Raw genomic sequence first — 15,764 nt, forward strand, 5'->3', positions numbered from 1 at the left:
GGGTCGCTATGGGTCGGAACCGACTCAACGGCACTTAACAACAACAAATCTCAGATTATTTTTAGCACCCACCAAGCCTAACGCTTGCTGAGGACAACATGTTTGCTTAAAATTGAAAATGTTGAACCATGTGAAATCCCAACTCCAGTAGTTATCACATCAATAATGCCATGGATTTCTTCAACCTATTTCTGGATATCAGCCATAGTTTCTTCATTCATCAAGGGTGACAGTCTTCAGTGTCTTGGCACATCTTCAAGGTTATCTCAACTGTCTTAATATGTCTTGATCTATCTAAAAGCTGTTGTTTTATGTAGGGCGACACTCCCATAAACTCGTTGCAAAGCTTCTATGATTTGAGACAGTTTAAAAAAATTAATATTAGCCCTGACCTCAAAAATCATTTTTTCCCATGGAAGAAAAAGTACCCATTTTTTTTAAGGTACCCTAATTAGATTAATTTTTTTCTAATTAGGATACCTTAAAAAAAAAAAAAAAGAGCTCTGGTAGCGTAGTGGTTACGAATCGGACTGCCAGTCACAAGGTCAGCAGTTCGAAACTACTAGCGGTTCTGCGGGAGAAAGATGAGGCGGTTTGCTCCTTGGAAACCCTGTACAGGGTCGCTATGAGTCAGAGCCGACTCCACGGCACATAACAACAAATTAGATTAAGACAAGTGTATTACTAAGGGAAATTGTCTGGAGTATTCACTGATCACAGAGACATGTTTAAACATCCTTTATTGTGCATGTTTGAAATAAAACCCTAGTAGGAATCCATTTTTACATATTCTTATATTTGCTGTTGTTGTTGTAATTGTTAGGTGCCATCAAGTCGATTTTTGACTCATAGTGATCCCATCTGAATCAGTATAACTACTCTCAAAGACGTTTTTAGTAATCTAGTAATCACGACAGGAGGAGATTGATGTATCTTTTCTTCCCCAGTTTCATTGGGCAGATTTGAACCACTATCTTTGTGTTGGCTGCTGAGTCCTTAACCATTGCACCACCAGTGTTCCTTTCCATTGAAAATATAGTAGAAGTTAAAGATAATAATAATATACCTGGAAAACTTAAGTGGAAAAAAAAAAAAAAAGAAAAGTTAAAAACTCCACCACCTATTTAATAGGTGCCATTTAAATTTATAAAAATATCTATAAAGATATGTTCATTGAAGGTGATAAATTCCTATTGTTATATTAAGGAAACACATCAATGCAAAATATGCTTTTTTTGTGTGTCCATTGCAAAGTATTTGATTGATTAAGCTCTAAGGGTTCAGAGAATTTTCTTCAAAATAAATTTTGTATTTGCATAAAAATTTAAATTTTCATAAGAACTGGCTCATATCTTTAGGACCTTCAATATTATCATTTCTTTTTTTTTTTCTCTCTCTCTTTTATTTGGTTTTCCAAGAAACCTGCCTTTATGAGACGATAGCTGAGAATTTAGGTTTTCAAAATACACCTGAGTCCAATTAAGCAGACTGGAAATACCGGGAGCAGTAGGAGGGAGAAACACTGGCAAGAAAATAGCTTATGAGTTGCTGTTGCTAAATGAGAGATAAATGCATATTTTGTGGAGGAAATGGATTTCTAATTCACTAAGTGACTTTAAATTACTTGATTAAACTCTGTGATTGAAAATGATGTGTAGGCGATTAAATGAATGACTCATTCTTTCAAGTTATGATTGTATACGTGGAAGGTTGGACCACTGAACCGAGTTACCTAATAGAGCAATACAACAACTCTTTCCAACAGTCCAGGATGGTCTTGATTTTCTGTAATTTTTATATCAAAATCTCAGCATTTATAAATTTTAATAGCTATATACATTAACATAAAGCAAAAGTTTATCAGATATATTTCATTTGGGGAGGATTATAAACGGTCATCCCAACAAAATACATTTTAAGATTCAAGACAAGTTTCAAGTTTTTTTGTGACTTATAGAAGTAAAACACTCAGTATTCTGATATATGATTTTATATATATCAGAATACTGATATATATAACCTGAGGAAACAATTTTTAAAAAGCCTTTAACTAGCTTCATATTTCATTTGAACTTTGATGAAACTTTGTTAGACTAAACAAGCTCACCCAGTATGCATATGTGTTTGTTATCCTCTGCATGAAGTAAGGATGCCAGAGAAAAAGGCATGAAGAGACTAAAGGAGCACTTCAAAGATGAAAATCCTGTTTAACCTGATAAAATTCTGTCCCATGGTTGATTTTTGATAGGCATAAAATTCTTTGAATTTTTGTATTCCAAATTCCAGTAAGAGTGTCTTCTTCAGAGCTGAAATTTGTAGTCTTTGTTCCTTACAGAATTAATTGTTTTAAAATTCTTTGCAAATGAGCAGCAACGCTATTTGCCAAATATTTTCAGCTTCTGTGCTTTCTTATGTGATTCGAAGAAAACATGAAAAGAAAAAGTAATTGGAATGGTGTTTTATTCCTCTACTGTTTCTGCTCTCTACTGGTTATAACACCTCTGGCAACTCCACCAGGGTTAAGGAAGTAGTTAGTACATATAGAGGTGTAGTCCTGGTGTGGTGCTATGGGTTAATGTGATGGATTGTAAGGTCAGTTTGAACCACAAGGTTAGCAGTTCAAGTTCACCAGCCACTCTTTGGAAACCCTACACAAGGTCACTATGCATCAGGACTGACAACTACAGTCTAACTAAACAACAACAGTATACAGACGTACTAGTGCCAAGTGAAAGAAAGGAGAGCTCCAGCTTAGCTGAGGATCTCAAAAAGGAAATGAAAAGTGAGGTAATTGGATGAATCAGAATTGAAATGTGTTTTATACATCCATTTTACTACCACTCAGTGAATTATCCAAAACCAGTGTCTTTCAACTCAGAAACATTTTTGTAGTTTTATTTCTACCAATGGCCTTTTAATCTACAACCTGAATTCTCCAAGTACCAGCTGCTTTTAATGTGGTGAAAATAAAAACTATAAATTAAATAATGATTGCCTCTGGCTCAAAGCATTCACCAGTAAAATTGCAGAACCACAGCTTACACATTGTATCTTCTGCCCTCATAGAATTCTCAGTCCATATGTCATTCATAATTCTTTATCCTTTTTTTTTTTAACTTTTGATCCCCTCTTAATGGTTATTTCATGTCTTTCCCACATTGCAGTGACATTGGTTACCCCAGTTCTAGATATAGTGTGCCATCTCTCCCTTAAATTAATGTTTTTATGAGTCTGGCTTTTTTGGTATGGTTGAGTGAGCCAAGGGTAGAAAGTCAGAGAGAGTACTATTTACCTCATTGTTATTTACATAGTAGAGTGAGTAAACTAACTTTTATCGCAAAAATGCTAATCAACAGCCCATATGCTATTTGATTTTGTTTTTACAAAAACACAGTACAATAAAGACATCCCCAGTAACCATTTACTAAATGAGGTTAGTGACTTTTTCTGGATTATGCAGTTAGAAATTAGTGAAGTCACAATTCGAATATATGCCTATATATTCTCAAAAACCTTGATTATTCTCGCAATTTGTTGAGATTACTCTACCATCAAGTTAAAAAGTCTTGAAACTTTATTTTCTTACAACAAAGAGAACCACAAATTATTTGTATATATGATATAACATATGCAGTTAATTCATTATAATCAGTCAATTTACCTGAATTGAGGACCTGTTACATATACATATAATAATTTTTCATCTTCTCTGAGTAGGACTAAAATTTACCAGGCACAGTCTTACTTACTTGGGGCTGAATGTTTATCCAATGGCTTGTTTATCCAATGGCTTGTCCTACTGTACAAACACAATCTCTGTAAAAGTATAATTATTGAATATTTTTTGGAATGCCAGAGATGATCCAGACCAGACAAATATCCAGATTAACAGAATGAATAGTTATTCCACTGGACAAGACAGAAGTAAGCATTATTATAAAGTTGACTCTAGAACTGCAAAATCATGATTGGCTGAAAGACATCTGACAGCAGGAACTTAACAGAGATTGTTGTTGTAAAGTGTCATCGAGTCGGTTCCAACCCATAGCGACCCTGTAGAGGAGCAGCTGGTAAGCTTGAACTGATGATCTTGTGGTTCAAACAGACCTTGTAGTCCAATGCATTAACCCACAGCACCACATCAGGACTCCTAACAGGGACTAGTGTTTGATATGATTGATAAAGTTTACATAATTGCAAGCATACATGCTCTTCTGTTAATTGCAGGATGATCACAGGACAATAACAGGACAGGTTTTTCTGGTCTGATCCTGAAGGTCCATCATAAAGATGTACAATGATGCTTTGTGTCAAGACTCATCAGACATAGGCTATTACATTCTGCATCCGTTTGTACACAGAGAGAAAAAAATGTTTTCTTTAGGGTATGTGGATAGGTCATCACAAAGGTTAGTGAAACTGTTGTTAGAAAAGGCAATTTTAAAATTTAACATGGATTCTGCATTCATGTCAAAGCTTTAAATGGAGTATAAGGCTAAGGTGTGCATAAGGTTGCTATGAGTCAGGACCAACTTGATGGCACCTAACAACAACAACAACAAGGCTACTCTATTTACACACACCAAATTCCTCTGATTCTCTTATGGGTTTGTTATCTAAATGAAAATTCTCCACATAGTCTATTAAAGGATACTGCAAATTTCAAAAAATATATAGTCTTGTGTTCAGGAACAAATTAAACATTTTAGTAATAAAAATCTCCAGCTTAAAGTTATGCATTCTATGCTGCATGGAATATCCTCAAATTTGTAGTTCAACCGATTTATTGATAACAAATATTTTCATTCTAAAGGCAATGGAATAAAAATTTAGTAGAAATTTGCCATTACTTAAAAAAATAATATTTTAGTTATATTAGTCTTTTTATGCTTGCATTTTTTTCACATAATTGTAAATAGAATTCTGCAATTATTTTCCATATTTGGGGATGAAGGATAGAGGAGCAATGAAAAGTAATGATGGAGTTTTATTTTAATGTGAGCTAGGGGCAGGGCAAAACAAATGGATACATTATATGTATTCCTGTTGTATGCCATTGAGTTGGTTCCTACATTTAGCGACCCTGTTAAGGTTTTCCAACAGTGGCTATTGCATTTGAACTACAGATCTTGGGGTTGCTAGTCCAGTGCTTATCCTACAGCACCACACCAGGGCTCATATATATTATTGTTGTTTTAACAAGTATCATTGAGTTAGTTCTGACTAATAACGACCTCGATGCCACATTTGTTTCCATGTAGTCTAGTTTCTTGGATTATTTAATCTGCATACAGATTGAGTAAATATGGTGAAAGTATACAACCCTGATACATTCCTTTCCTGATTTTAAACCATGCAATATCCCCTTTTCCTGTATGGTGCTTCTACAGGTTTTTATGAGCATAATTAAATGTTTAGGACTTTCCATTCACAGTAGTGCCCTTCACACCGTTAAGGTCCACTCTACTTTGAAGAGACAGCTCATTTCCAGTCTTATTTTGAGTGCCTTCAGATTTGTGCAGCTCATCTTATAGCACTATGTCCATACCCTGCTGGTAGTCCATAAGGTTTTCAATGACCATTTTAAAATAATTTTACCACCAAATGCATCTTTCTAGTCTGCCTCCATCTGGTAGCTTCCCTGAAATTTGCTCTTCATGGATGTCTCTACTCTTTATTAAAACATTGGTAGAATAGCTTCCAGCATGAGAAGTAAACATTACTATTTTTCATATGATTCTCTTTAAGAATGAAACATTTGGGAAGTGACTAAATAACTTAGGGAAATAAGGCAAATAGAGATCTGATGCAAATAAATAAGTAAGAACACAGTCCTGAATTATCAGTATGCTTGAAATATTTGATGAATTTCAAGAAAGTCAGATAAATGAAGAGTGAACTAGAACAAGTTTGTCAAAGATGCAGTTAAATCATGTAAGGTCTTAAAGACAGCGGTGAAGATTCTGGATATTATTTCAGGTATAAAGGAAAGTCATTGGAGTCATGGTGTGGTGCTACGAGTTAAAGTGCAAAGTTGGTTTGAAGTGCAAGGTCGGCGGTTCAAGCTTACCAGCTGCTCCTTGGAAACCATATACAGGGTTAGAACTAACTCAAAGGCACTTAATAACAACAGCAACAAAGGAAAGTCATTGGGGCTTTTGGGGAAGAGCAGTGTCATGTTTCAATTTCCATGAAAAATATGATCACTTTGGCAGCTGGAGAATAGGTCATAAAAATGCAAGTCAAAAGCATAGACATCAGCTAGAAAGTTATTGCTGTGGTCTTACGGAGAGATGGTGGTAACTAGGATGGGGTTTTGGAAGTGGATAAGAATTGAAAGGTTATGGGATAGCTATATTTGGTAAAGTGTGCATAACTTACTAATAGACTGATATAGCTGTTGAAGAGCATAGTCAAGAAAAAAAAAAAAAAATCATGTTTTTGTCCTGAGGAATGAATTCCATTTACTAAAATGGAAGTCATTTGGTGAGCATAATATTTGTGAAAGAAGAAAAATCACACAATGGACTGTGTTTGAAATAACTAGTAGAATTCCAGTTGGATCTTTTACATTGGCAAGTAAGAATGCATGATTCAAGTTTAAGAGAAAGGTTGAATCTGAAGATTTCATTAGAAATTATCAGTTTTGCATTATGCATCACAACATACAAATAGTTCTTTATAATCCCTACTTCTCTGATAATATTTGCTATTATTTTATTATTTACAAATATATTTATCTTTATGTCATTGAGCATAGTTAGAATAACCCTAACAAACCTAAGTAACTTTTAAAATCTTTACTTGCTAATTGTCTTTCCACTTAAATATGGATTGGATTTTCCTATTACATACTATTTTTAGCTATTGTGGATTGAATATTGTTTGTTGCGTTGGACAATTGGCTATACTCCGTGACCCACACGGAGAGATTAATCCCGAGTAGGAGTGATGGGAGATTAGAAAAAAAGTAAGACACAAGGCACAAAATGAAAATAATAAAGTTTGAACCAGGTGGGACACAGCACTCTGATGGAGATACTGTGACCCAGACCTAGATTCAGCACATTTATTATATACACATATCAAAGGAGAGGCTGGGGCCAGGGAAAAGAAAACATCTGGTGTTATTGATGCATGCAGTAAGTGGAACTTTATCAGAAGAATGTAGTTGCTAGGGAAACAGAAGTAAGGCAGCTATATGTTTTTGCAGACTAAACTGAAAGCCATGGCTGCATACAAGGAAAGACTTTGCAAATTCCTTGTTCCCTGAGGCAGGCTTTCCAAGTTCCTCAGGGGGCAGCCCTACCTGGGAGCAGCCTGATTTTCTGGACCACAGCTGTTTATTTGCAGTCTTTTGGTTATACTACCTCCATGTCTGAGACCTTCAGTTGCTCCCAACAGTTGTTGATGTTGTTAGGTGCCATTGAGTCGGTACCAACTCATAGCAACACTATCCACAACAGAACAAAACACTGCCTGGTCTTGGGCCAACTTCACAATTGTTGCCATGCTTGAACCCATTGATGCTGCCACTTGGCCAATCCATCTTGCTCGGAGTCTTCCTCTTTTTTTGTGACCTTCCACCTTAGCAAACATGATATCCTTCTCCAGTGACTGCTCCCTCCTGACAATATGTTCGAAGTATGAAAGACGAAGTTTGGCCATCCTGGCCTCCAAGGAGCACTCTGGCTGCATTTCTTCCAAAACAGATCTGTTTATTCTTTTGGCAGCCCATGACACTTTCAATATTCTCCTCCAACACCATAACTCAAAAGCATCAATTCTTCTACAGTCTTCCTTATACACTGTCCAGCTTTAGAATGCATATTGAAAATACTATAGCTTGGGTCAGGCACACCTTAGTCCTCAAGCTGACATCTTTGCTCTTCAATACTTTAAAAGGGTCTTGTGCAGCAGATTTGCCTATTGCAATTACGTCATTTGATTTCTTAACTACAGCTTCGATGAGTGTTGATAGTTGATCCAAGAAGAATGAAGCCCTTGACAACTTCAATCTTTTCTCTGTTGATAAGTATGTTGTTTATTGGTCCAGTGCTGAGGATTTTTGTTTTCTTTACATTGAGATGCAATCTATGCTAAAGACTGTGCTCTTTGATCTTCATCAGTAAATATTTTAAGTCCTCTTCAATTTCAGCAAGCAAGGTTGTATCATCTGCATATAGCAGGTTGTTAATGAGTCTTACTCCAATCCTGATGCCACGTTTTTCTTCATAGAACCCAGCTTCTCGGATTGTTTTTTCAGCATAAAAGTTGAACAAGTATGGTTACAGAATACAACCCTGTCTCACACCTTTCTTAATTTTAAAACATTCAGTGTTCCCATGTTCTGCTCAAACAACTGCCTCTTGGTCCACGTACAGATTCCTCTTGAACACAATTAAGTGTTCAGGAATTCTCATACTTTGCAATGTTGTCCATAGCTTGTCATGATCTACCAATAGAAAGCCTTTGCGTATTCAATAAAGCACAGGTAAATATCTTTCTCATATTCTCTGCTTTCAGCCAAGATCCATCAGACATCAGCAAAGATATCCCTCATTCCATGGCCTCTTCTTAATCCGGCTCGAACCTCTGGAAGTTCTCTGGCAATATATGCTTGCAGCTGTTCCTGTATTACTTTTAGTAAAACTTTACTCACACGGGATATCAAATATATTGTCCAATGATTTCTGCATTCTGTTAGTATAATATATGAAACGTTGTAAATCATATATTGTAAAGATTCTGAATTCTATAATGATCTCCCAAAAATAATCATGTGTTTATTTCATTTGTTCAATTTTATCAGTGAATTAATTTGGATGAACAAAAATTGTAAACTTTGTCTCACCTCCTGTGAATAGTAGCTGAAATATCATTTCAGTTCTATAAAGATTCCAGTAGGTTCAGTGATTAACAGTATTGACAAGATTCCAAGGGTTGTATTCAACATAAGACTTTTATTAAAGTTACAAGCATAATATAGTAATAGAAGGAGAGTGCAGGCAAGTTTTGGGTCTTGAAAGACTGTCAGGAAGTCTCATATTCTGAATTATTCATTTATGAGCTGAACTGTCAGGATTTGGTCATGAATTTTAACATCCTTAAATTTCCCAGTGAGGTCTTTTTATGCCCCCTTTCTAGTATAGTCAAGCAATGTGTGTAACTGGTTATACCAGGTGAAAATTATCAATAAATAAACTTTCCTTAGGTATCATCAGAGGATGTTCAAATTTTAAACATCACATCATGATTCATTAGTCCACTACACTTATCTTTGTCACAAGTCAATACTGATTTCCAGGTGTTCCTGGAGATAAGCATAGAGCTGTCCCTATTCAGTATTAAAATATGGCGACATCTAACAGGAACAACCCTACATACATTCTTTTTTGCCTTAGCTGACTTGCTTTGAGTCTACCACAAACATAATTTAGAGGTTAGTCAGAGAAGTGGGTAGAGTTAGTACACGGATTTAGCATCTCCATCTTTTTCACTGTTTCTCCTTCCTGGAATTGCCTCCCCCTGTTCTAATTAGTGTGTTGTATTGGGGTGCCATTAAGTTGATTCCAATTCACATTGACTCAATCTGGTACAGTAGAATTGCACCATAGGACTTTCTTGACTGTAATGTTTATGGAAACAGATCACCAAGACTGTCTCCAAGATCAACAAGACTGTTGTTGTAAAGTGTTATAAAGTCAGTTCCAATTTATAGCATCCCTGTATACAGTTTCTGAGGATTGTCTGGTGGTTTTGAGGCTCCAGCCTTGTGGCTAGCAGTAAGGTGCTTATCCTATAGTATCACGTTAGGACTGAGTAGGTTAAAATGGCCAACTGTTTAGTTACTAGCCTAATACTTAACCAAACGGTTTGTGCCCCTATGGCTGCTGCTAGCTATTGTGGATGACTTGACTTCTCTCCTTTGATCCTTCAACCTTGACAGATTATAGACTTCTTAATTTGTTTTCTTCTTCCAATTCTATGAGTTTGTCCTTCACGTATTTTGATATTTTCAATTTTTTCTCGCCTTTATCTTTCTATATTATTAGTAAATATTTTTGTGCTGGTAGTAACTGTTTACTTAATTCTGATTCATGGCAATCCCATGTGTGCACAATAGAACTGCTCCATAGAGTTTTCAAAACTGTGATTATTTTGAAGTAGGAAGTAAACCCCAATGTCTTTTTCCCCAGCCACCTCTGACTGATTTTGAACCTCTAGTCTTTCAACTAACACTTGAGTAATTAACTATCTTTGTCATCCACTGACTCCCACGGTAAAATATGTTGTTTTTGTTAAATGCCATCAAGTCTGTTCTGACTCATAGTGACCCTGTCTAGGGTTTCTGAAGAGTAGCTGGTGAGTTTTGAACTGCTGACCTTGTGATTCAAACAAACCTCGTGGTCCAGTGCTTGTCCTACAGCACCACATACATAAAATAAAATTTCTCATTTTAACCATTTGTTTTAGTATACAATTTTGTGATGTTAATTACAATCACAATGTCATGCAACCATTTTCATCATCTATTTCCAAAACAATTTTTATTGAAACAGAAACTCTGCATTCATTAAGTAATACCCTTTCTTTGTTTCTTCCTCTCACTCACTCCTGGTAATAATAATCTGCTGTATTATAAATTTGCATAATCTAAATATCGCATATAAATTGAATTATACAATATTGTCCTTGTATATTTATCCTATTTAACATAGCAAAAAGTTTTCAAAACTTTTGTTGTTGCTGTTGTTAGGTGGCATCTAGTTGGCTCTGACCTTATGCACAACAGAATGAAACACTGCCCAGTTCTGTGCCAACCTCATAGTGGTTGTTATGCTTAAGCCTATTGTTGATGCTACTATGCCAATCATTCTAGTTGGGGGTCTTTCTCTTTTTCTCTAACATGCCACTTAATCTAGCATGATTTCCTTCTGCAGGGACTGGTCCCTCCTATTAAGATGCCCAAAGTATGAGAGACGAAGTCTGAACATTTTGGCTTTCAAGGAGCATTCTGGCTATAATTATAATGCAGATTTGTTTGTTTTTCTGGCAGTCCATGGTACTTTCTACTTTCTTCCCCAACACCATAATTCAATTGCATCAATTCTTCTATGGTCTTCCTTATTTGTTGTCTAACTTTTACATGCCTATGAAGCTACTGAAAATATTATGGTTTGTGTCAGGTGTACCTTTGTCCTCAAACTGACATCTTTGTTCTTGAGCACTTAAAGAGGTCTTGTGCAGTATATTTGCATAATGCCATGTTGACTGCTGCTTCCCTAAGTGTTGATGCTAGAATTGAGCAAAATGACATTTTTGACAACTTCAGTCTTTTCTCCATTTATCATGATGTTGTTTATTGATCCAATGGTAAGGATTTTTGATTTCTTTACATTGAAGTGCAACCCATAGTGACAACTCTGGTCTTTGACTATCTGTATATCACAAGCTGTTAATGAGTCTTCCTCCCATTTTGATGCCATGTCCTTCATGTGTGTTCAGCATACAGATTGTATAAGTATGATAAAAGCAAACAACATTGGCACACACCATCCTTGATTTTAAACCATTCCGTATTGCCTTGTTCTATTTCAAATGACTGCCTCTTGGTCTAGGTACAGGTTCCTCATAAACATAATCAAATGTTAAGGAATTCTCAATCTCTTCAATAGTGCCCATAGTTTGTCATGATTCACACAGTTGAAAGACATTGTGTAGTCAATAAAGCATTTGTGTAGTCAATAAAACATAGGCAAAAATCTTTCTGGTATTCTCTGCTTTCATCAAAGATCCATCTGACATGAACAATGATATCCCTTGTTCTACATCCTCCTCTGAATCTGGCTTAAACCTCTGGCACTTACACCCATATTGTTGTTGTTGTTAAGTGCCATAGAGTTGGTTCTGACTCATATTGACCCTGTATAGCATCAAAAGCAGTTCAAACTGGTTTTGAGGTAAAGTGCTTATGTATTAAAATGTCATTCATTTTTATGACTGAATACTATTTAAGCATATGTAAATACTAATTATATTTTGTTTATCCATACATTCATTGATGCACTTAAGTTGTTCCCACCTTTTAGCTATTGTAAATAATGCTCTAATGGACACTGGGGTATATGTATCTGTTTGAGTCCTTGCTTTTATTTCTTTAAAGTATATACCTAGGAGTAGAATTGCTAGATCATATAGTGAATCTATGTTTACTTTTTTTTTTAATCACCAAGCTGTTTTCCACCATGCCTTCACCATTTTACAACCATTCTCACCAACAGTACACAAAAGTTCAATTCCCCTGCCCCCTCTCCCCCGCAAACCCACCAACACTTGTAACTTCCTGGTTTTGTTGTTATTGTTGTTAATAGCCATTCTAGTGAGTGTGACTCCAGATGTGGTGCTGTAGGATCAGCACTGGACTACAAACCACAAGTTCAGCAGTCCAGATCCATCAGGTTATCCTTGGAAATACTATACACGGTCACTGTAAGTCAGAACTGACTTGAGGGCAGTAGGTGTGAAGTGACATATCATTATGGGTTTAATTTGCATTTTCGTAAACACTAATGATGTTGAACACCTTTTCATGAGTTTATTGGTAATTTTTGTGTCCAATTTGAAAATAAATATTTGAAGAAATACACATTTCTTCAAATAAAAATTTTCATTTTGGCTTTTTCTTGTTGAATTGTAGGAGTTTCTTTTATTATGTTCAGGATATTAATCTCTCATCAGATATTTACTCTCAGGTTATTTCTTTACTTCGTTGGTAATGTCTTTGGGTGCACAACAGTTTTAATTTTAGGTAAATTCTCATTTATCTGTTTTTCTTTTTATTGCCCATGCATTTAGTGTCTTATCTAAAAACATATTTTCAAATGCAGAGTCTTGAAGATTTAACCCTATGTTTATTTCTGAGAGTTTTATATTCTTTGCTTTCATATTTAGGTTATTGATCCATTTTGATTTAATTTTCATAATGATGAGAGGTAGGAATAAAACTTAATCCTTCTGTATGTGGAAATTCAATTGTCCCAATACTGTGTGTTTAAGAGCTTGCTATTTCCCCATTGAATGGACTTGACTTACTCTCCTTTACTAACTTCCTCTGAAATCATTGTATATTTTTTCTATTCCAATATTTTCATCTATACCTCAGTATGATTCTTCTAGTATTTACTCTAACTATTTAATATACCCTTTTGTAAGTCTAATAACATTCCATATGTCAGCATTCCTTTCAAACACTGTTGGGAAATTTCAGTCATACTTTCCACAATTACTTTGTAATTCACTTTTGTGTTATTATATTTATGTTTTTTAGTTACATATTAGTTTTTAATTATTTCAAAATCATTAGAATTTACAAATTAATTTAAAATATACTATCATTTGTTTTCTTTTCATTTCTCTCTGTATGTAGACTCTTCTGTATGGAATCGCTTTATTTTAGCTTGAAGTGCATTCTTTACATTTTCAACTTAATAAGCCTATTGTTGTTTTCATTTGCCCTTGAGTCAGTTCTGACTAACAGAAACCCTGTATTGGATTTCTGTTAAGTCTTTGCAAAAGTCTTATCTTTCTCCGGTCAAGTTGCTAGTGAGCTTGAGCCACAAACCTTGTGGTTCACATTCCAGTATTTATCATACACAGTTACCATTATTGATGGAAAAATTGCAATCCTTCTCAGAAATGTTCTGAATTTACCTTTAATTGTAAGTGGTATTTTCACTCAGTATAAAATTCTAAGCTGAGATCTCTTTTATTCTAGTACAGAGAAGTTAATAACCACTATTTTCTAGTTTCGAGTTTTGCTGTTGAGAAGTCAACTATCATTACTTCCTTAAAGTAAAATGTACAATGGGGCTTCAGTAAAATCCATTATCTAGTTATTCTATTTTATCAAAAAATTTTGAATTCCTGCTCATATTTTCTATTTTTATTTAGAGTGCGTACTTTGTCTCCAGTGTTATGATGATATTTTACCATTTTTATTTTTTTAATCTTAAAGAAGTTTTTATTGTGAATTGAGTTAAAGTTTACATGGCAGATTATCAGTTTTACATTCAACAAATCATACACCTTGTTTCATTACAATGATTATAATCCCCTCCATGTACCATCAGTTAACAGTATTTCTCACTATTCACTTTAGCTTTAAAAAAAACAAAACAAAACAAACAACACTCAGGCATATATAATCATTTACACCTCCAAAGAGCACATTCTGCACTTCTGCCTCCTGGCCACCAGCTCTTAATGCCTCTCTTCCCATGAATCTAGAGTCTTTAGCCGCTCCCCCTCTCCATGTCCCCATCTCTGCCTGTCTTTGGCATCCATACTTGTCTGGATAAGGTCTCGCATTACACTTGTGCTCTTCTCCCTTGATGGTCCAAGAGTCCTCTGTTTCTGGATTGTAAGATTAACCACTCCCCTGTTTTTGTTACAAAACTTCTACCTTTACAATTGTGACAGTCACAATTAGTCATGATAGCAATTACTCACTATTGAATCATAAGACTCTTATCCCCATCTCTTTTCACCAGACACATCTAGACAAGATGAAAACTATTCAATGGGAACCCTTTCTTCCCCCACACACTCTTAAACTAAACTCCATCATGAAACCTTGTAAGCCAGTCACTTCGTGCCTTTATAGCCCTACTCCCCCTATCTTAGGTAGCCAGTGTCTTAAATTGCCAATCCCTATCTACCCTGTGTACAGAGGGGATAACATTGATATTTGATGTGAAGACTCCATCCCTCTCGGTTGGTATTTAGAGTTACTACCTCCATGAGGTACCTTTGAAGTACCACCTCCAAAATCAGGTTCATCACATTGTTGTAATTTATCTTTGTTTCCTTTATCAAAATTTATTTTTATTTTTATTCTTCCTCTAGTCAAGTTCTGATTATCAAGCCATCGAGGCTAGGTCAAATGGGTACTGTCTGCAAGTTTGGATGTTCTTGTGCCTATCCCTTCACTTCACATCAGCTGGATGCTTCACTCTCAGCTCTGACCCTCCATGGCTGTGTCCTTGCCTTGTCCATGGGCTCAGGTGTCCCCAGGTCTCAGCACACTTTGGACCAACCAGCCCTTCCTCTTCTCTCTCTCATTTCTAGGTAAACAGGAGTCAATGGATTGTGGTTGAACTCAGCTCATTTCTTCATTGCTGCCTTTCCCCCTCTTCCACTCACCAGTAGACCAGTGTGGTCGCCAGCAAGCTTATATGCCTGCTCATTTGTTCCCTTTTTGAGTTTCGGTCTTAGAGGGGAGTTTGTCCTGAAGGATCTTGATTGCTTGCCTTGATGGCTGCCTGGTGAACAGCTTGCTTATTCTTGTAGTAGACATTTTTGTTTTGTTTTTTTCCTGATGGTCTTTCTTTGAAGATGTATCTTCTGTCACTCTAGCTGTTCCAGGCTTGTCTGCTTGCCCTTGCTAGTGTGAATGTCCCACCCCAGAAGGTTCTGGATGGGATTCAAGATTCCACCTAAGAATCCTATACTCTGCAAAGGTTCCACAAGAGGCCTATTTTACTGGGCAAGCTGTATAACCCCTTTTAGGTATTCCAATCAGTTATAGGTAAAGACAGGCTTACAAGTTTTCTGTAATCATGTTTCCCAACATTCCTTTCTATCCCACTCAAGTGTCTATTTTACAATAGTAGGCAAAGGAAACTGATATTCATAAGACAGTCATTATTTCTTAGTATTATTTCTCCTCTTCAAACTATGCCCAGATCCCTGTATCACAGAGC

Source organism: Chrysochloris asiatica, unplaced genomic scaffold (assembly GCF_000296735.1).
Source record: "Chrysochloris asiatica unplaced genomic scaffold, ChrAsi1.0 scaffold00202, whole genome shotgun sequence".
NCBI lineage: Eukaryota > Metazoa > Chordata > Mammalia > Afrosoricida > Chrysochloridae > Chrysochloris > Chrysochloris asiatica.